Source organism: Hyperolius riggenbachi, chromosome 1, assembly GCF_040937935.1.
Source record: "Hyperolius riggenbachi isolate aHypRig1 chromosome 1, aHypRig1.pri, whole genome shotgun sequence".
Classification (NCBI taxonomy): domain Eukaryota; kingdom Metazoa; phylum Chordata; class Amphibia; order Anura; family Hyperoliidae; genus Hyperolius; species Hyperolius riggenbachi.
In genome coordinates, this window is record NC_090646.1 from 634,390,781 (window position 1) to 634,413,308 (window position 22,528).

The following is a 22,528-nucleotide window of genomic DNA, read 5'->3' on the forward strand; positions in this document are numbered from 1 at the left end:
ACTAGTCGGAAAGGTCTGTGAAGATCAGGATTCAAGTACACCGCAAGTGCTTGTGACCTACTCAACATATGTGAGCAGCAGAGACTGTTTTGTTTTGGGCAGTGTGTTTAGAGACACTGAAGCAAAAAAAATTATGATATAATGAATTGGTTGTGTAGTACGGATAATTACTAGAACATTAGTAGCAAAGAAAATATTCTCATATTTTTATTTTCAGTTATATAGTGTTTTTTTATAACATTGCATCATTCTCTGATATTTGCAGTTTACACACTACTATAAATAATTTTACTGAGCAGCCCAGTGAACTATTGAATTGTTCTCTGCAGAGAAGAAGAAAATACAGTGACTGACAGTTGAGAAAACAAGCTTCAGAAGACAGTGCTCTCTGCAACTTTGAAAGTGTGGAGCTTTTTTGCATAGATAGCAACTGGAGTTTCTTAAAGGAGAACTTTAGTGAGAGGTGTATAAAGGCTGCCATATTGATTTCCTTTTGAACAATACCAGTTGCCTGGCTAACCTGCTGATCCTCTGCCTCTAATACATTTAGCCATAGCCCCTGAACAAGCATGCGGCAGATCAGGTGTTTCTGACATTTTTGACAGATCTGACAAGATTAGCTGCATGCTTGTTTCGGGTGTTATGCAGACACCGTATACAGCAGCCAAATAGATCAGCAGGACAGCCAGGCAACTGGTATTGCTTAAAAGGAAATAAATATGGCAGCCCCCATATACCTTTCACTACAATTCTCCTTTAACTTTTCTTGTAATGGAAACAATATTGAACTCATGTCTCTGCTCCTAATGTTTTATTTCTTAGCTGTACTACACATACAAATCATTATATTTTTTTCACTTCAGTGTCTCTTAAAAGCGGACCTAAACTCAGAACTTCCTCCCTGCGCTAAAAGATAAGCAACAGCGTTATAACCTTTAAAGACAAAACATTTATTGCAGCCCACAGAACTCCTGCAATAAACCTGCCATGTGTCTACTTCCTGCTTTCATGGAAGCAGACATTAAAGAGAACCTAAAGTCTCACAAAAAAATAAACGAGATTAACTCACCTGGGGCTTCCCTCAGCCCCCTGCAGACGATCGGTGCCCTCGCAGCCCCGCTCCGATGTCCCAGGACCCGCCGGCGAGCACTTCCGTTTTGGCGGTCACCAGCCGACAGGCATGGGAACGTGAGTGATTGTTCGCGTTCCCAGCCTGTATATCGCCCCCTATGCTGCTATTGCGACCTCCTGGTTGTCCTTCAGTCCTTCAGTTGTCCTTTAAGTATCCCTTGAAGGGTATGCTGTGATGCTATCATGTTTCTTTCTATTTTCAAAGCTGTGATTCCACCGCAATCTGTCGGATTTGCAGCAATGACCATACGGCGGCGAGATAAGTATGTAGTATTCATTTGCAGGTACATTATGTGTTTATTCTAAATCATTTTACTTGGTTCAGATTCACTTTAATCAGTTGCTTTCAGTATTTGTGTTCTAATGATCTACTACTGTTGTGTCTTTTGTAATATAGGTTTATTTTTTTATACCCTTTGTAGAGAAAGTTATTGTTTTAGGACTGTCCCCCAATAAAAGAACTGTATAAAGGAGTAATTGGCTGCCAGTCTGGTGAGCCCATCTTAGGTGAATGGGTAGCCATCATAAAATGTTTTATTTACCGTGTTCCTGTGCCCATGGATGACATCAGTGCTTCCATTCCCGTAGACACGTCACTGCTGTGTACTTTGGCAGTACCATGCAGGCCTGTAACAGCTCGCTTCTGTTCATAGGGCATATGGAAACTACATTATTGGGTTACACTGTAAATATTCTGTCAGAGGGGCTGTTTCCTTGGCTGCCGTTCTCTTGGACGATTTTGGTTTCGTTGTGGTACGGCCATAAACCATTCCCAGGGCCAGGGTGGAGGCTGAGCTGGCTGCCTGCCTGCATCTCCTCCTTGTGTCAGGACTGCAGGTCTCTGTATAGGCTGCTAGTCTCTCAGTCATGTACTCTGGCTGTGAGGACGCTTTTCCACTGTGCGCGATTCGATTGAAATCGCAAAGTGTAGGTGAATAGGAATCACAGAAAATATTTTCCATTTTCATGACTTTATGAAGTCCATGACTTGTCCATGACAAGTAGCTCTTGAAAACCGCAATTCTGATCGCAATAAAATGCGATCATTTAATTTTTTTACCCAGAAACCATTTTTTTCCCAGAATTCTTTTTTCTGCTGCAGAACTACCTTCTGTATCTGTCTCTGTACAGGCTGCTAGTCTTACGGTAATGTACTCTGTGAGACCTACTACTCCAAAATCTCCAAAAGCAAAAATCGGCTCCAACACTGATGAGGACCAGAGATCCTGAAACAGCTGAAGTTTAGTGACAATAATGTAGTTAATAAAATCATTGCACAGGCTAGGCAGAGGGGGCACAGATCTTGTACAGCCAGGCTAGACAGAGGGGCACAGATCTTGTACAGCCAGGCTAGGCAGAGGGGCACAGATCGTGTACAGCCGGGCTTGGCAGAGGGGCACAGATCGTGTACAGCCAGGCTAGGCAGAGGGGGCACAGATCTTGTACAGCCAGGCTAGACAGAGGGGCACAGATCTTGTACAGCCGGGCTAGGCAGAGGGGCACAGATCTTGTACAGCCAGGCTTTGCAGAGAGGGCACAGATCTTGTACAGCCAAGCTTGTCAGAGGGGCACAGATCTTGTACAGCCAAGCTTGTCAGAGGGGCACAGATCTTGTACAGCCAGGCTAGGCAGAGGGGCACAGATAGTGTACACCCGGGCTTGGCAGAGGGGGTACAGATCGTGTACAGCCAGGCTTGGCAGAGGGGGCACAGATCTTGTACAGCCAGGCTAGACAGAGGGGGCACAGATCTTGTACAGCCAGGCTAGACAGAGGGGGCACAGATCTTGTACAGTCAGGCTAGACAGAGGGGGCACAGATCTTGTACAGCCAGGCTTGGCAGAGGGGGCACAGATCTTGAACAGCCAGGCTTGGCAGAGGGGCACAGATCTTGTACAGCCAGGCTTGGCAGAGGGGCACAGATCTTGTACAGCCAGGCTTGGCAGAGGGGCACAGATCTTGTACAGCCAGGCTTGGCAGAGGGGCACAGATCTTGTACAGCCAGGCTTGGCAGAGGGGCACAGATCTTGTACAGCCAGGCTTGGCAGAGGGGCACAGATCTTGTACAGCCAGGCTTTGCAGAGGGGCACAGATCGTGTACAGCCGAGGCTTGGCAGAGGGGGCACAGATCTTGGACAGCCAGGCTAGACAGAGGGGGCACAGATCTTGTACAGCCAGGCTTGGCAGAGGGGGCACAGATCGTGCACAGCCGAGGCTTGGCAGAGGGGGCACAGATCTTGTACAGCCAGGCTAGACAGAGGGGGCACAGATCTTGTACAGCCAGGCTTGGCAGAGGGGGCACAGATCTTGTACAGCCAGGCTAGACAGAGGGGGCACAGATCTTGTACAGCCAGGCTAGACAGAGGGGGCACAGATCGTGTACAGCCAGGCTTGGCAGAGGGGGCACAGATCTTGTACAGCCAGGCTAGACAGAGGGGGCATAGATCTTGTATAGCCAGGCTTGGCAGAGGGGGCACAGATCTTGTACAGCCAGGCTTGGCAGAGGGGCACAGATCTTGTACAGCCAGGCTAGACAGAGGGGGCATAGATCTTGTACAGCCAGGCTTGGCAGAGGGGGCACAGATTTTGTACAGCCAGGCTAGACAGAGGGGGCACAGATCTTGTACAGCCAGGCTTGGCAGAGGGGGCACAGATCAGAATCAGAATCATATTTATTCGCCAGGTATGTCAAGACAAACCCGGAATTGCTTGTGGTTCACATGGCATAGGCAGAGAGTACATAGACGTTAAACATACATCCAATACTACAATAAATATACAATACAAGGATGCATAGATGTTAGTACAATAGATATGCAGGACAGAGATGTGCAGCGGTACGTGTTGTTCTACCATTCGGAAACTATTTGAGGCAGGCATGTGGGGCATACCCGTTAAGCTTCTTTAGGCTATTTTGTGCTGGGGCTTGCGGCTGAGACGGCCCAGGGGGAGTTATGAGGGCCAGAGTTGCCCGCTGGTGGATGTGTAGGCTACAGAGGGGGAGGAACTGGCATTTAACAGACGAACTGCTTGGGGAAAAAAGGTGTTCCTGCGCCTAGTGGTTCTGGATGGGATGGTTCTATAACGTCTACCCAACGGAAGGCATTTGAAAAAGCAACTGCCTGGGTGGGAGGAGTCCTGGGAGATCCTGGTAGCCCTTGTCTTCAACCTGGCAGTGTAGAGGAGGTCAAGAGGAGGCAGAGGGGATCCAATGATCTTTTCTGCCTCATTAATCACTCTTTGCAGCTTATACCTGTCGCTAGCCTTTGCACCAGCATACCAGACTATGACCGAGGAGCAGAGGATGGATTCCGTGGTAGCGGTGTAGAAGCTAGTCAACAGCTCCCTAGGCATACCGAATTTCTTCAGTTGGCGCAGGAAGAAAAGCCTCTGCTGTGCCTTCTTCTGGATTTTGACAGTGTTTTGCCCCCACTTTAAGTCATTAGTTAACGTTGTCCCGAGGAACCGGACAGATGATACTCTGGAGACCTCTGTTCCGCCTATATTGACTGGGGGGAGTGCGGGTGGGTGTTTCCTAAAATCAACGACCAGTTCAACAGTCTTTGCTGCATTAAGGACGAGGTTGTTGTCCGCACACCAGTTGCAAATTCTCTCAATTTCACTGCGGTAAACTCGCTCTCCGTTGCTGCTGATCAGAACGATGATAGTTGTGTCGTCAGCAAATTTGATGACTTTGACGGAGTTGGCGGATGAGGTGCATTTATTGGTGTAGAGGGAGAACAGAAGTGGGGACAGTACACACCCCTTTGGATCCCCCGTATTTGTAGTTCTCACGCTGGAGTAGCAGTTCCCGAGCTTGACCTGTTGCGTTCTGTTTGAGAGGAAGCTCTTGACCCAAGCACAAAGGGTAGTGTCAACACCGAGCTGCACCAGATTGTCAAGCAAGATTTCTGGGCAGATCGTGTTGAAGGCAGAGCTAAAGTCCAGGAACATGATCCTGGCATAGGAGTCTGAGCTGTCAAGGTGTTCCATGATATATGTCAAGCTGACGTTAATGGCATCCTCTACTGATCTGTTGGCCCTGTATGCGAATTGAAGTGGGTCAAGGAGGGCGTTAGTGGAGCGCTTCAGGTGGGCGAGGACTATGCGTTCGAGGATCTTCATGATGGTGGAGGTTAAAGCCACCGGTCTGAAGTTGTTGTGATCTGTGCTGCCCGGCTTCTTGGGGACTGGTATGATGGTGGACCTCTTGAAACAGGAGGGAACTGTACCTTCTGATAGTGACCTCTTGAATAAGGAGGTGAGCACAGGGGCTAGCTGCTCTGCACAGGTTCTTAAGCAGAATGTGGACACACCATCAGGGCCGGAGGCCTTCCTGGGGTTGAGCGTGCAGAGAAGCTTAAGAACTTCTGCTTCCTGGACCACAACCGACGCCATGGTGCCACAGTCACCCAGTGGGGAAGGTGCCGTTGTCATGGATCCTGGGGCCGCATGCTGCTTTGACTGGAGCTCGAACCTGCAGTAGAACTCGTTGAGCTCTTCTGCCAGTTGGGTGCTAGGAGTCACAAATTGGGGAGGGGGTTTGAAGTTTGTGGCCGCTCTGAGGCCTTTCCACACTTCCCGCGAGTTGTTGGACTGGAGTTGGTGACCCAGCTTGTCCGAGTAGGCCTCCTTTGCAGTTCGTAGTTCGCGTTTCAGGGCATTTCTCGCCTTCCAGAACTCCTCTGTGGAGCCAGACTTGTGCGCCTCCTCCTTGCATTTCCGGAGCTGGCGCAGCTTGTTGCTGAACCAGGGTTTTTTGTTTAGTAGACCTTGAAGGTCTTGGAGGGGATGCATGTTTCTTCGCAGAAATGGATGTAAGAGGTGACATTCTCTGACCATTCATCCAGTGTGGGTGCCACCAGGGCCGCCCAGTCAGTGCAGTCAAAGCATGCTTGAAGCTCCAGTTTGGCCTCATCTGTCCACTTTTTGACAGTCTTGGTGGTGGGCTTGGTGGTATCCAGGAGCCTTCTGTAGGTGGGCATCAGATGGATTAGGTTGTGATCGGAACTCCCCAGGGGGGCACCCTGGATGGCCCTATATGTGTTCTTGTGGACTGTGTAGCAGTGGTCCAAAGTGTTGCGGCCTCTGGTGGGGCATGTGATGTGCTGCTTGTAGCGGGGCAACTCCTGACGCAGGTTTGCATTATTGAAGTCACCCAGGATGATGAAGAGGGCTTCAGGGAGGGCAGAGTCCCACCTCGAGATGTTGTCGCTAAGCGCCCGCAAGGCAGCCCTGGTGTTAGCATCAGGGGGGATGTAGACCCCTACAAGAACAATGGACGAGAACTCTCTGGGAGAGTACTGTGGCCTGCAGTTTATGGCTATAAACTCTACATCCGGGGTGCAGGCCTTGCCAAGGGTGGTGGTATTTGTACACCAGGTGGAGTTTATGAAGACGCAAATACCCCCGCCTCTTTTTTTCCCAGAGAGTGCAGGGTCATGGTCCGCGCGGAGTAGGTCGTAACCTGGTACAAGCAAGGAGTTGTCGGGGACGCCGTCACTCAGCCAAGTCTCAGTAAAGCAGAGGACTGGGGTATACTTGCCAATCAAGGGTTTGCTGCTGAGTAGTAGGAGCAGCTCATCCACTTTGTTGGGGAGTGAGCAGACATTTGCTAGCAAGACGGCAGGCACGGGAGATCGTAGGCCTTTTCTCTTAAGTCGCACAAGGGCACCGGCCCTTCTCCCTCTATGTCGACGTTTGCTCGGGGCCCCCTCTGCACTTTTTAACAGGTGTTTGATGTGGGCAGTGACTGTCTCCCACAGGTTCGCTCCCATAGGTGGATTGCTTCTGGCTGGTGGTTCCCATTCTAGGAGCTCTTCTCTGGACAGAGTGATAGTGTGCCATGACTCTACACCCATATCCAGAAGAACAGTGGCAGGGGGATGGTGGTACTGGGTATAGATAAAGGATGATTATGTAGTGCAGCATATAGTACACAGTATACGGTAACAATATATAGTATGCTGTATATACAACAGGGCAGTGTGTAGTACACCGTAAGATGGAGGGCAGTATATAGACCACAGTATATAATAATGCAGAGCAGCGGATTCCCGTGGGATAGAGGGCAGTATGTAGAACACAATTATAATAGTGCAGAGCGGAGAGCTGCTCGCCGTGGGATGGAGGGCAGTATGTAGAGCACAGGATATTGTAATGCGGAGCTGTAGCGGTTCACTGTGGGAAAGAGGGCAGTATATAGAACACAGTATATAATAATGCAGATCAGTAAGCAGTTCTCCGCGGGATGGAGGGCAGTGTATAAAATAGGCAGCATATAATAATGCAGAGCAGTAAGCAGTTCACTGTGGGATGGAGGGCAGTTTATAAACACAGTATATAATAATGCAGAGCAGTGAGCAGTTTTCCGCAGGATGGGGGGCAGTATATAGAACATGCAGTATATAATAATGCAGAGCAGTGAGCAGTTTTCCGCAGGATGGGGGGCAGTATATAGAACATGCAGTATATAATAATGCAGAGCAGTGAGCAGTTTTCCGCAGGATGGGGGGCAGTATATAGAACATGCAGTATATAATAATGCAGAGCAGTGAGCAGTTTTCCGCAGGATGGGGGGCAGTATATAGAACATGCAGTATATAATAATGCAGAGCAATAAGCAGATTCACTGTAGGATGGAGGGCAGTATATAGAGCACCGTATATAATAATGCAGAGCAGTAAGCAGTTCACTGTGGGATGGAGGGCAGTATATGGAACACAGTATATAATAAGAATGCAGGGCAGTAAGCAGTTCACCATGGGATGGAGGGCAGTGAATAGTACACTGTTTGCAATGCACAGCAGTATATATTGTTCGCTGAGAAAGTAGGAGCCGCATCCCTATAGTGTATAATACAGGTCAGCTAACATACACATATGTATATATAAATATACACGCATGCCAGGTCAGTTTGTGGGTCATATAGCTCACCATGTATGTATTTATCTTGTACAGCCAGGCTTGGCAGAGGGGGCACAGATCTTGTACAGCCAGGCTAGGCAGAGGGGCAGAGATCTTGTACAGCCAGGCTTTGCAGAGGGGCACAGATCTTGAACAGCCAGACTTGGCAGAGGGGCACAGATCTTGTACAGCCAGGCTTGGCAGAGGGGCACAGATCTTGAACAGCCAGGCTTGGCAGAGGGGCACAGATCTTGTACAGCCAGGCTTTGCAGAGGGGCACAGATCGTGTACAGCCAGGCTAGACAGAGGGGGCACAGATCTTGTACAGCCAGGCTAGACAGAGGGGGCACAGATCTTGTACAGCCAGGCTAGACAGAGGGGGCACAGATCTTGTACAGCCAGGCTAGACAGAGGGGGCACAGATCTTGTACAGCCAGGCTAGGCAGAGGGGCTCAGATCTTGTACAGCCAGGCTTGGCAGAGGGGCACAGATCTTGTACAACCAGGCTTGGCAGAGGGGCACAGATCTTGTGCAGCCAGGCTTGGCAGAGGGGGCACAGATCTTGTACAGCCAGGCTTGGCAGAGGGGGCACAGATCTTGTACAGCCGGGCTAGACAGAGGGGCACAGATCTTGTACAGCCAGGCTTGGCAGAGGGGGCACAGATCTTGTACAGCCAGGCTTGGCAGAGGGGCACAGATCTTGTACAACCAGGCTTGGCAGAGGGGCACAGATCTTGTGCAGCCAGGCTTGGCAGAGGGGGCACAGATCTTGTACAGCCAGGCTTGGCAGAGGGGGCACAGATCTTGTACAGCCAGGCTTGGCAGAGGGGGCACAGATCTTGTACAGCCGGGCTAGACAGAGGGGCACAGATCTTGTACAGCCAGGCTTGGCAGAGGGGCACAGATCTTGTACAGCCAGGCTTTGCAGAGGGGGCACAGATCTTGTACAGCCAGGCTTGGCAGAGGGGGCACAGATCTTGTACAGCCGGGCTAGGCAGAGGGGCACAGATCTTGTACAGCCAGGCTAGGCAGAGGGGCACAGATCTTGTACAGCCAGGCTTTGCAGAGGGGGCACAGATCTTGTACAGCCAGGCTTTGCAGAGGGGCACAGATCGTGTACAGCCAGGTTTGGCAGAGGGGGCACAGATCTTGTACAGCCGGGCTAGACAGAGGGGCACAGATCTTGTACAGCCAGGCTTGGCAGAGGGGGCATAGATCTTGTACAGCCAGGCTAGGCAGAGGGGCACAGATCTTGTACAGCCAGGCTTTTCAGAGGGGGCACAGATCTTGTACAGCCAGGCTTTTCAGAGGGGGCACAGATCTTGTACAGCCAGGCTTTGCAGAGGGGCACAGATCGTGTACAGCCGAGGCTTGGCAGAGGGGCACAGATCTTGTACAGCCAGGCTTGGCGGAGGGGGCACAGATCTTGTACAGCCAGGCTTGGCGGAAGGGGCACAGATCTTGTTTATCCGGGCTTGGCAGAGGGGCACAGATCTTGTTCATCCGGGCTTGGCAGAGGGGGCACAGATCTTGTACAGCCAGGCTAGGCAGAGGGGCACAGATCTTGTTCGTCCGGGCTTGGCAGAGGGGCACAGATCTTGTTCATCCGGGCTTGGCAGAGGGGGCACAGATCTTGTACAGCCAGGCTAGACAGAGGGGCACAGATCTTGTACAGCCAGGCTTGGCAGAGGGGCACAGATCTTGTACAGCCAGGCTTGGCAGAGGGGCACAGATCTTGTACAGCCAGGCTAGACAGAGGGGCACAGATCTTGTACAGCCAGGCTAGGCAGAGGGACACAGATCTTGTACAGCCAGGCTTGGCAGAGGGGGCACAGATCTTGTACAGCCAGGCTTGGCAGAGGGGGCACAGATCTTGTACAGCCAGGCTAGGCAGAGGGGCACAGATCTTGTACAGCCGGACTAGACAGAGGGGCACAGATCCTGTACAGTAGTCTGACATGAAGCGCTGTCCCAGGTCTGACCCTTGTGCGGTCCCCTGTTGTGCCTTGTCACCAGTGTCCTGTCACACATCACCGCCTGCCCGCTCCTGTCAGGGCAATGTGGAAAATGTTAGATTTTTCTTCCACAGGCTAAAGCCCTGAACAAACAAATCTGAGGATGGCTTTATAAATAGGTTAGTGTAATAAGCTAGTGTCAATAAGTAACATTTGTTCTTGTTTGTCTTCTGCAAGATGAGGTAAACACAGCAGAGTGATTTTTCTCTTCTCTCATGTTCACTTCAGGTTTGTCCCTGCTCTTCTTGTGAGGACTAATGCTAGGTACACACCATACGATGTTGTGTTAGATAGATGGTTTGATAGGTAATTTCCGACATGTCCGATCTTATTTTCAATTGTTTTTCTGATCGAATTCTCATAGAAGTGAATGGAAATGGATAAGAAAAGATCACAGAATCGAATCAGAAATCGATTGGACGGAAAATCAACCGAAAAACCGCATCGTATGTACCCAGCATTTAGAGCTTTTAGTGGTCATGTTTGACCACACACGGTGATTGAAACAATTTGGTTTTTAGGCAAGTAATTATAATATTATGGAGAAATCTGGAAAAATTTGGTTTTCTGTGGAGAAAAAAAAAATGCAGTTTTTTGAGTTTGTTTTAGATGAATAGTACTAAAGCCAGAGGATCAGAATTATAGGACAGAAGTGTTTATGCTTTGAGCGTTGTACACACACAGCGGCTTCCGATTTTCCCTCTATGTGTCGGGGAGCGATCTCCCTCATCTATTCACAAGCCTGGGAGGAGAATTCTGCACTCCTCTCCCTGATCTACATTCTGAAACGTACCTCACGTGGCGACATCTTCAGTCCCGTCAGGTGATCTTTGTAGGCCCGCCCTCCCAGTGATGTTTAGGTATGCGAAATTCCCCTCCCGTAGCATACTGGGACAGTAAAAGTATTATAGGTTGAAGAGTGACAGGACAGCCTAGCACCTGGTAAGATTTAGATATGACAGCCTCAATATCCCTCTCATTTTAGTTGTCCTTAAAGGTCAACTGAAGTGAGAAAAATATGGAGGCGGCCATATTCATTTTCTTTTAAACCATACCAGTTGCCCGGCAGCCTTCTCATCTATTTGACTGGGAGGGTGGGGTTACATCCTAATAATCCTTTAGGTGAGTGTATATTAGTAACACCATACTAATACGGTGTTTGACACCCTTTCAGAATCGGAATCGTTTATTTCGCCAAGCATAACAGGGTCATGCCCGGAATTGGGTTTGGCACAATACATACTGTAGCTCAAAAGGAAGACTTGAATAGATAATGGTGAACAAGCATTCAAGAGTCGATTAGCGGAGGAACAACAATCAAGTAGAGGACCTTCAACCATCAATTACATTTACATTGTACATAACCAATTATGCTGTATACTGTTCCAGTCTGACATAGGGATAGAGTTAGCCATTTGGTTTGATTGATTGATTGGTCATGTCACTTTGGGGGTGTGGGGGCATTGATGGGAGAATGTGAAGGGAGTTCAAGAGGCTGACAGCCGAGGGGAAGAATGAGTTAGTGTCTAGCGGTCCTTGTGGGGATGACCATAAGCCTCTGGCCCAATGGAAGCAACCTGAAGTAGTGGTTGCTCGGGTAGGAAGGGTCGTTTGCGATCCTCAGTGCCCTAGTACGCAGCCTTGCATTGTATAGGTGGGCAAGTGAGGGGAGGTGTCTACTAATGATCCTCTCCGCCGACCCGATGACCCTCTGTAGTTTGTGCTTGTCACTGGCGGTGGTGCCAGCATGCCAGACCAAGATGGAAGAGCAGAGGATCGATTCAATGGTGGCGGAGTAGAAGCTTGTTAGAATCTCTTGGACCATGCCGAACTTCCTCAATTGGCGAAGGAAGTAAAGTATCTGCTTGGCTTTCCGCTGGATGCTGGAGATATTAGCCTTCCAGCTGAGGTCGTTGGAGATGGTAGTGCCAAGAAGACGGGTGCATGGAACTCTTGCCACCTCCATGCCATCAATGCAGATGGGAGGTGGAGTGGAAGCAGCCTTCCTGAAGTCTATGATCAGCTCGACTGTTTTTGCCGTGTTTAGCACCAGACTGTTCTCCCTACACCAATGGCAGATTCTCTCTACCTGCTGGCAGTACTCCTGATCATTACCATCAGTGACCAGGCCGACAATGGTGTTGTCATCAGTAAACTTGATGACCTTAAAGCACATCTGAAGCGGAAATAAACTAATGAAATAAATGAATAAACGAATGTATCTATCTTCCTTCTCCTAAAAATGAATTTTTAAGATATTCCACAGTTTATTTTATGTTTAAATCTACTTTTTAAGTTTTAACGGTTTTATTGTTTTTGCTCAATGACACATTCATTGAAGTATGCCAGAGCTAAAATCTATGAACTAGTGACCTTTTTATCTTTTTCCTGCTCTCAGAAGCCATTTTCTGCTAGGAAAGTGTTTTATAGTTGGATTTCTTATCAGTGAGGGTCACACTGCGGTCACTTCCTGTCTGAGTCAGGACAGAGTCAGCCACTTACATACCTGATATTTAACTCTTCTAGGCAGAAAAAGAAAAAAGGAACATAGCTTAGTTATCTGTGTGCTAGGTACTGTACATACACATGTCTATCTCATCATGTCACATGTCACTTCAGGTATCCTTTAACAGAGTCTGCTGCTGTTCTGCAGCGATTCTTCCTGTACACGAACAGCAGTGACAAGACACAGTTTTGAGATGCACCAGTGTTTGTTTTTATTTCTTTCGAGTGGATGTTCCCCAGTTTGACGACTTGGGTCCTGTTGGTGAGAAAGTCCGTGATCCACAGGCATAGGCCGGGATGGACACCAAGTGTAGCTAGATCATCCTGGAGAATGCGTGGGCAGATGGTATTAAAGGCGGAGCTGAAGTCCAGGAGTAGTATTCTGGCCTGTCAAGTTGGTCATAGATGAGTTCCAGGCAGGTGTTAATGGCATCATCTGTGGACCTGTTTGTCCTGTAGGCAAACTGGTAGGGGACTAGAAGGGGCAAGGTGATGAGCTTGAGGGGGATAGGACCACCCACTCCAGAGTTTTCATGATGCCGGACGTCAGGGCCAGCCACAGGCCTAAAGTTGCCAAGTTTGGAGACTCCCTGCTTCTTAGGGACCGGTAGTGGACCTTTTGAAGCATGCGGGGACCTTGCCTTCCTTTAGTGACTTGGTAAAGATGGTGGAGAGGATGGGAGCAAGTTGCCGAGAGCAAGTTTTCAGGCAGAGTGGGGACACGCCATCGGGGGCCGTAGGCTTTCCTGCTGTTTAATGTGGACAGGAGGCGCAGGACATCAGCCTCGCCCACCACCAGTGGGGAGGGTTGATCCAGGGTGTCGTTCTTGGGGACTGGAAGGGGAGTAGGTGTTGTTAGAAGCTCCCTCCATTCTACCTGTTTCTCAAACCTGCAGTAGAATTTACTTTCGCCTTCAGAACTGCCTTAATTCTACGTGGCATTGATTCAACAAGGTGCTGAAAGCATTCTTTAGAAATGTTGGCCCATATTGATAGGATAGCATCTTGCAGTTGATGGAGATTTGTGGGATGCACATCCAGGGCACGAAGCTCCCGTTTCATCACATCCCAAAGATGCTCTATTGGGTTGAGATCTGGTGACTGTGGGGGCCATTTTAGTACAGTGAACTCATTGTCATGTTCAAGAAACCAATTTAAAATGATTCGAATTTTGTGACATGGTGCATTATCCTGCTGGAAGTAGCCATCAGAGGATGTGTACATGGTGGTCATGAAGGGATGGGCATGGTCAGAAACCATACTCAGGTAACCTGTGGCATTTAAACAATGCCCAATTGGCACTAAGGGGCCTAAAGTGTGCCAAGAAAACACTCCCACACCATTACACCACCACCAGCGTGCACAGTGGTAACAAGGCATGATGGATCCATGTTCTCATTCTGTTTACGACAAATTCTGACTCTATCGAGACTCATCAGACTAGGCAACATTTTTCCAGTCTTCAACTGTCCAATTTTGGTGAGCTGGTGCAAATTGTACCCTCTTTTTCCTATTAGTGATTTGCGCTTGCGCAAGCTGCTTTTTCCAAATGAGCATAGATCTGTCGGATCGGAAAAAATTCAGCTAGTGGAAAAGGGCCCTAAGACAGAGCCATTCATGACAGGCTTTGTCATTTTTACTTCAGTTTTGAGGCCGGTTTTACATCTGTCAATTGCGTATGCGGTGCAATTCTCCGTCCCCAATGGCACCGCAAAAAAGTCATTGGTCAATAATGCGTCAACAGGGTCATATGCATAGTGCCCCCTCCCCCACGCACCATTCACCGCCCCTCACCCAGTAATCACTGCTGGACAGGAAGTACGTCACTGGGATTCACTGGTCTCCCAGTCATATCCATGTCGTTCCACGCATGCGCGCTGCACCGCGACCAACATATTTACATTTCTGCATCACCCAGTGACTTTCATTACTTCTGCCGATTCCAACTGGTCCGATTTGATGCAGATCGTTTTTCTGATTGTTTTTTTTTTTTTTCATAAAAGTGAACGGAAATCGATTGGAAAATCGATCTGATAATTGAAGGGAAGGTAAATCTGCCCAAAAAATTCATTGTGTATTCCCAGCATTAGAAAGCTGCTTGTTGTGACAGTTGTAGACAAAGCATGTAGCAGAGGCCAGTATTGGGACCCCCTTTCTGTACATCTAAGTACAGATCTGTTGTTTCCTCCCTGTAACCAGGGCCGCCAGCTGTTCCCTCTTATATCACTTCTGCTTTCCTTAGATGGAGTTCATCGAGGGGCAGGAAGCACAATGTAAACCCATGTGTTTTTATTTAATTATATATAGAAGAAAAACCAGATCTTAATCTAGAGGAACAATAAGAAAAAATGTTGCTGCTGATTTATGGCGGTTTATTATTGAAGCTGACTTGGGCACACTCCGCTCTGGAAGTCCTGGGAATGATTCATCAACGCGAACGGCAAAGCGAAGTCTTTTTTCTTCACGCCAACTTAGAAGCCTCATTTCCTCTGTCCGCTGGAAATGTTAGGATGGCGGTACACTAGTGTTGTCCGGATCATGAACTATTTTGTGAGTCGAATCATCCGAATCATCAAAATGAGTGATTCGGATCGAAAAAGGGGCGGGGCAAGGAGCGACACGCCCCCTCTCAGCGGGCAGCGGGGTCCTGGAAGCAGAGCAGAGATGGATCGCTCTGTTGGTGGGGAGCCAGCCTTGCAGGGACAGGTAGATGAGAGAGAGAGGGGACATCGGTGCCACTGCCAGATATGTGTAGAGCACACATACTGGCTGAAATGTGCTGCCCATTATAGGCTGTCTGTTCCGTAGTTGTGCACAGTGAACACATTGGAAGCTTTTGGCTCAGCTCAGCACAGCTCAGTAACTTTGCAGGCACTGTAATTGCTGTGCAATATGATCCTCCGGCACTAGCTCTAAACAGCTGCACTTTACTTCTGGGAATGCTTTCTTTCACTATGCGACGTTTGCTTTCAAAGTACACAGATGAGCATATAGGTGAAATATATGTAAAGCATATGATTGCAGCGCGTGGGTATTGTGTGTAAACAAACATTTCTGCTCTCTGCTCGTCCCTCCTGCCTTCTCTGTCCACTCCCTGCCCTCTGTCCATCTTCTCCCCTTCTCTGTGTGTCCACCCCCCTCTCCTTCTCTGTCCACCACAGGGAAAGACCTGTCCTGCTAGTCATTTCACCCCCGAATGCTTCGGTAGTAAAATGATCCGAGATTCAGATCAAAGATCCGGATCTCTTCAATGATCCGATTCGAATCATCCGGATCATTGAAAAGATCCGAACTTCCCTTCTCTACGGTACACCAGCGCTAAGGCAGCTCCCGCGCCTCTTGCGCCTCAGGGTATAAGCGGGCGGTGGGAGGGGCCACAAGTTTGTCTCTGTTATGGGTCAGTGAGCGCAACCTAGTTGAGCTTCTGCAGGATATGTGGCAATTGGTCCATTTTTCTAACACAAGGGGACATCAGCTGGAAGGAAGCCTGCTTGGGCCAACCTGCCTCATAGAGATCAATGCCTGGCACTAGGGGAGGGTCAGTGAAATGTAAATAATTTCGAGTGTATGCAAATGTATGCTGCTCGCTGCTGCATTCGATTGCTCCTTTTCCAAGCTGCCTAAAGTTTACATCCACTCCAAATTAGCTTCTCACTGACCACCTGGCGACCAGGGCTCTGGAGTTGGTACAAAAATCATCAAACTCCTGCTCTGACTCTGACTCCTCAGTTTATGAAACCACCGACTCCAGGTACCCAAAATTACCCCAACTCTGGCTCCACAGCCCTGAATGGAACAGTAGTAACTTAGAGCAGAGTCTAGTATGTTATCTTCACTTCAGAATGCAGTCTTAAAATGCAGCACTTACAGGATACATCCGGGGTAAAAAAAAAAAACCATGATCTACTTACCTGGGGCTTTCTCCAGCCCTTGGCAACCTATGTGTCCCTCGCCGCAGCTCCACTAGCAGCCAGTGGCCCGGGGTCTCCCCCTTGCCATGTTGGCATCTTCTGCACCTGCACTGCTCTTGTACCCTGGAGCATTCTGCGCATGCACAGAAGTTCTGCGCCTGTGCAGGATGCTCCCGGCCACAAGAGCGTGGACACGTGCTCATGCAGGCGCAGAAGATGCCAACCTAGCGAGGTCAGCATCTGCCACGGAGGGGACCCCGGACACTGTCTGCGAGCGAAGCTGCGGCGAGGGACAGATGGGCTGCCAGGGGCTAGAGGAAGCCCCTGGTAAGTAGATTTTTTTTATTTATTTATTTTTTTACCCCAAATGTATTCTTTAAAGAGTAGCTGTTACAGTCTGATGTAAAATTTGCTTCATTCAGCTGCAAAACAAACAGAAGTAAATTACCTTTTCAACTTTTCATATCCAAAATGCTACCAGCAGTGTTTTATCAGCCAGCCTTCTATTTATTGTATTTTTGGACATATAAGATGCACTTTTTCTCCCTCGAAAATGGGATGGACAAGTCACTGTGTCTTGTATGCCAAATACAGTGAGTCCCAACTTACAAATTCCCGCTGATATGAACCACTGTGATGTTTTAGATTCCCTGCACTGTCCCCATGTCTTTCCCGACCCCTCTGTGTTCTCATCTGCTCCCCCTGAATAAATGAAAGCAGCGGCAGAGCGTCTCACCTAATCCATCAGCTCCAGCGGCGACCAGAGACCTCTCCTTCACTGCTCCCCTAGTGCCGGCACCTGCTGTTCGTGTCATCAGCAGAAGCCCGGCACTAGGGGAGCAGTGAGAGATTGGAGAGGTCTTTGATTGCCAATGGAATAGGTGAGCTGTGCCGCTGCTTTCATTTGTTCAGGGGGAGTGGAGGGGGACACGGGAGGAGGGGGGGGGGGGGTATGGGGGGCATCTACATCATGTCACAAGTTAGCCTGTGTATCCTGTAAAGGACAACTGAAGTGAGAAGAATATGGAGGCTGCCATAGTTATTTCCCATTGAACAATACCAATTGCCTGGAAGCCCAGCTGATCTATTTGGCTGCAGTATGTTTGAATTACACCAGAAACAAGCATGCAGCTAATCTTGTTAGCTCTGACAATAGTGTCAGAAACGTCTGATCTTCTGCATGCTTGTGCGGGGTCTATAGGTAAAAGCATTAGAGGCAGAGGATCAGCAGGACAGCCAGGCAACTGGTATTGCTTAATAGGAAATAAACATGGCAGCCTCCATATCCCTCATGCTACAGTTGTCTTTTAACTTCAGCCCTGGCTTTCCCCCATTTACAATACTATCCCACTATAAATAGATGGGTCTTTATGAACCGCGGAGGTCTCCCTAATTGCATGGTAGGGTAGCAGGAGGGTGGGCTGCTGGGGCATGCCAATGCTTTAAAGTGTAACTAAAATCTTGAGACTTTAGCAGCTGAATAAACAAGGCAAAGTTCATTTTCTGTGCATGCTAAAATAGCTTAACAGAGCTCTTTTGTTTTTACATTTCTTCATAAAAAGCGTTGCCCACTACTGTACAAACTGAGACCGGAAATACCTTGCGGACCACTCTGGATTTGTTTGTAGTCTAAGGGCTTTTTTTGTTTTGTTTTGTTTTTTTTGCTTAAAACTTTTAATTGTTAAACTCCTGTACTGTAGGTTTGTTCGTTAGCGGGGATGTTTCCAATTTACAAAGTGTTGTTCTCGCTTAAAGCAAACCTGTACGGAAAAAAATAGTATGATCTAATGAATTGTATGTGTAGTATGGATAATTAATAGAACATTAGTACAAATAAAAGTCTGATTTTTATTTTCAGTTAGGGCCAGTGCACACCAAAAACCGCTAGCGTATGCTTAGTGCTTTTTTGAAGTGATTTTTTTAAGGCGATTCTTGGCATTTGCCTAACGATTTTCTAAGTATGCTTAGTGTTTTTTGGAAAATCACTCTGATCTAGCGCTTTTCAGAGCGATTTTCCACTTACCTATACCTAACATTGAGGCTGGATCGCCACAGAAATCCGCAAAAATGCTGCAGGATCCGAGTTTGCCTTTGGGGAAAAAACGAACCGCTCTTGGTGTGCTCCATCCCATACATTGATTTTTTAAAAATATTTTTTATAACATTGCATTATACTGTCACAGTTGCAGTTTTAAAACAAAGCCACACTCTGTCTTTTAAGCTAGAAAACAAAGCAGAAATAACAGAAATAATGACCCATTGAACTGTCCTGAAGCAAAAAAGTTGTCTCAAGCTGTCACTGTTTCAGAAAACTGGACTGTATTCCATCCAGTGGGTAGAATAGCTCAGAGTAGCTCTTTTGCATAGATGACTAAAGTTTTTTTCTAACTCTTCTTGAACTGGAAAACAATATGAGACTCTTGTTTTCTCTTTTCTTTGATTCTAATGTTCTATTACTTAGCTGTACTACTCATACAATTCACTTTATAAGTTTATTTTCGCTTCAGGTTTGCTTTAAGGGCCCATTTCCACTATCGCGAATTTGCATGCGTTTGCCGCATTCGCATAGCTAATACAAGTGGATGGGACTGTTTCCACTTGTCAGGATTTCTGAGCGTTTTCGTCCGGGTCAAAAATTCGCATGGCGGAGCCATCAGAATTCGCATGCCGCTATGCGGGTGTATGCGAATTTTCATGCGAATTCGCATGGAATCAATTGAAAGCACACAGGCACTGCCATGGTTAAATTAGCATACAGCGTCATTCATGCGAATTCACATGAAAATTTGCATACAAACGCATGCGAAATTCGCATCCGCATGCAATTTTTTTCTGCTGCGATTCGCACCGCACAAGTGGAAATGGGCCCTAACTATGTTATTCAAGCAGATGACTATTTACGGGAGACCCTTTTTCTGCTTTTGTACCTTAATATTTGGGAATATTACCCAGTCACATATATAGATGGATATAGACTGGAGGTCCACTTTAAGGCAAAACCAGTCGATAAACGGAGCCTTCATGTTTGTGAAGCAGTCTTTAGCTAGATTGGACTGAACACATTTGGGCTGTGCTTTCATGAGGAAACGCCCTGTATGCGGGTGTTGTGTAAAGTATACCTGTCACTTTCTAATGTCACTAGCTCAAAGCACATCTGTATGGTCCAGAATCCATGCTTGGTAAGCAGACCACTTAGAAAATGATGTTGCTGTTTAGGAGAACCACTCTACCAACCTCCACGGCAAATGTTGTTCCTGGGAATAAATCTAAAGTGCATTAAATTTGTAGTAAGGCTGGGTTAACACACAAAAGGTGTCTAGTCCTGTCAGTTTTTGACAGTTGGCATCAGTTTTTTGTATGGGTTTCTGTGGCTGTGTTCACATATACAAGGTGTACATTTCTGGTCCAGTCTGCTAGAAAACTGATGCAAAAATGACAGGACTGGACTGGATAATGTGCAGATTTATGTGTGAACCAAACCTAAATGTGGCCAATTTCATATAAAAAATGTTTTCCCAGTTTTATTGTTCTGAGGTGTCAGTTTTCCCTCTGAAATGTTCTAGAACCACCTGAGCCATTTCAGGTCCCCTCAGCCACACACACACTCTCTGTAGGTTGGTTGCTCTGAAAATACAGGGCCTCTTTAATTTCTACTGAGACATGTTGACATGAATGAGAAATACCAGTCTGTCCTGACAGGGCCATAATTCTTTCAGAACAGCATAGGGGGGTTGTTCTTGTGGTGGGGTGAAAGTCACTGGAGATGTGATAGCAAGGCTTCCTTCCTTCTATGAGAAACTTCCTTCCTCTTCTCTCCTTCCTCACAGATAAACCTTCAGTCCAAACTTTCCCCTCCAAATCTGGGCTTTGGCTGCAGATACCATCTCTAAGTATCCTGTGTGGGTAGCCGCTGGCAGGTCACATCTCTAACCGCTTCTTTTATCCATAGGTAAGCATGGCAATGGAAATGAAGGCAACACTGTGTTCACATACAACCTCATACATTAAATACTAAAGAAACTTGACACCCCAGACTGGCAGTTTAAGGCCGTGACCATCTTTATTGATTAAAACGTTGAGGTCCATAAAAAAACTGGATAAGAGATAACTTTATTTAAAATCAAACATAAAATAACTCAACATATAACTCAACATAGTGATCAGATCACTTAAAACTAATACCAACTCCAAAAAGGACCCCAACATGAAAAACTTGTCCACACCTTCGAGCGTGACTTTGATCAATAAAGATTTTGACCACGACGATCTTCTTGGAGGGAGTGGTGGGTGGGGAGCTCGCCCAGACCGCTCAGTAACAAAGGCAGCTAACCAGCCAAACTGACCTGTTTATATACACCTTAGTTAACAGCCATTGGCTGCTGCAATATTGTTTGGCCCTAGTAACACCTGGCAGATTTTCTCTCACCAAAGTGCCGACCAATCAGCACCTATAACCTGATACCACCTTTATGCAGTACCTCACTGACCAATCAGGACACGGATTACCTCACAGAGGGAAAATCAAACATAGCCCTTCAGGTTGCCACAATTCCATGTAGGGCCTGTCATTATGTATTTCGGCCCTTCTCATTCTTGCTGGAATCTAACTAATGCAACTGATTGGACGACAAGACCGTGTATATCCTCTTATGACATGGATGTATACCTTCTGTTTTTATGCATCCTTTTTCCGAAAATATAATCTGGAAAAGTTATGCCTCTGAAGAAGCGACCATTGTTTAAGCCACAAAACGTGCATTAGGCTAATAATAAGTGAATAATGTGTATTAAGGAAAGTATTTCTTAGTTCTTTTATTGTAAATTATCCAGGATACCAACTTTTATATTAATACACTGGTTTCAGCATTAGAAACACTTCCTATGTCTATATATTGCTGTATACTGATATGTGACCCTGCCCCCCAGTGAGGTTTAGCCCAGGCTGTTTAGCTATGTGGTATTCCCCTCCCACAACATTCTGGGAGATTAGGTGTCTTTTCTACTGGCTTCAGAACACCGAGTATACAAACATTCCATAAAGATCACCTGCCAGTACTAACTATGTCACCACCTGTCTATATCTATGTTGATGCCACATATGTAAATTAATCAGAACTCTTAAGGTGCGTACACACGTCAGATAAAAGTCTTTGGAAAATGAAAGATCACAGACCAATTTTACCCCCTTTCATGTAGTATGAGAGCCATACTCTACACAGTCTATTCTATGGAGCTGAACTCCCCATCAGATAAAAATCTTTGCAAGATGCTGCACACAGAGATGCTGCACACACTCAAAAGATCAGTATCTGCAAAAGATCTGTTCCTGCAAAAGATCCATTCCTGCAAAATGCATTCATAGTCTATGATATCTGCAGATCCCATACACACCTTGTTTAATGGACATTCATCTGCAGATCAGCCAATTATCTGCCGATCTGAAGATCCAACCTGGTGGATCTGATCTACAGATAATTGTCCGTTAAACAAGGTGTGTATGAGGTCTGCAGATATCATAGACTATGAATGCAGTTTGCAGGAATGGATCTTTTGCAGGAACAGATCTTTTGCAGATACTGATCTGTTGCATGTGTACAGCGGTCTTTGTGTGCAGCATCTTGCAAAGATTTTTATCTGATGGGGAGTTCAGCTCCATAGAATAGACTGTGTAGAGTATGGCTCTCATACTACATGAAAGGGGGTAAAATTGGTCTGTGATCTTTCATTTTCCAAAGACTTTTATCTGACGTGTGTACCCACCTTTAAGATTCCCAAAGTAAAAACTTGTCCATCAAATTTCTATCAATCCATCTCCCATTGGCTGAGCCTCATACTGAGCAATGCTTCCGATAGATAACAGTGAGATTTGATCCATGTTTTTCTGTTTCTGATGAAAACAACAAATACTTGTCTATCATTTACAAATAAAAGCAAATCGAAAGTGACTGTGATAGCTCCTGAGGCCTTGCAGCGTGACTGTGCTCACCTGACTCCACCCCCTTTCTGTGACACAATATTTGTCACCACACCACCTGGCATCAGTGTCTCCGTTACAAAGCAAC

At 47.1% G+C, this 22,528-nt stretch overlaps 1 protein-coding gene across 3 annotated transcripts in view; it reads left to right on the forward strand.

Moving 5' to 3' along the window:
* PDZD2 (PDZ domain containing 2) overlaps positions 1-22,528 on the forward strand; it is a 467,120-nt gene that overhangs the window by 38,831 nt on the left and 405,761 nt on the right. The gene's annotated exons all lie outside the window — the stretch shown is intronic.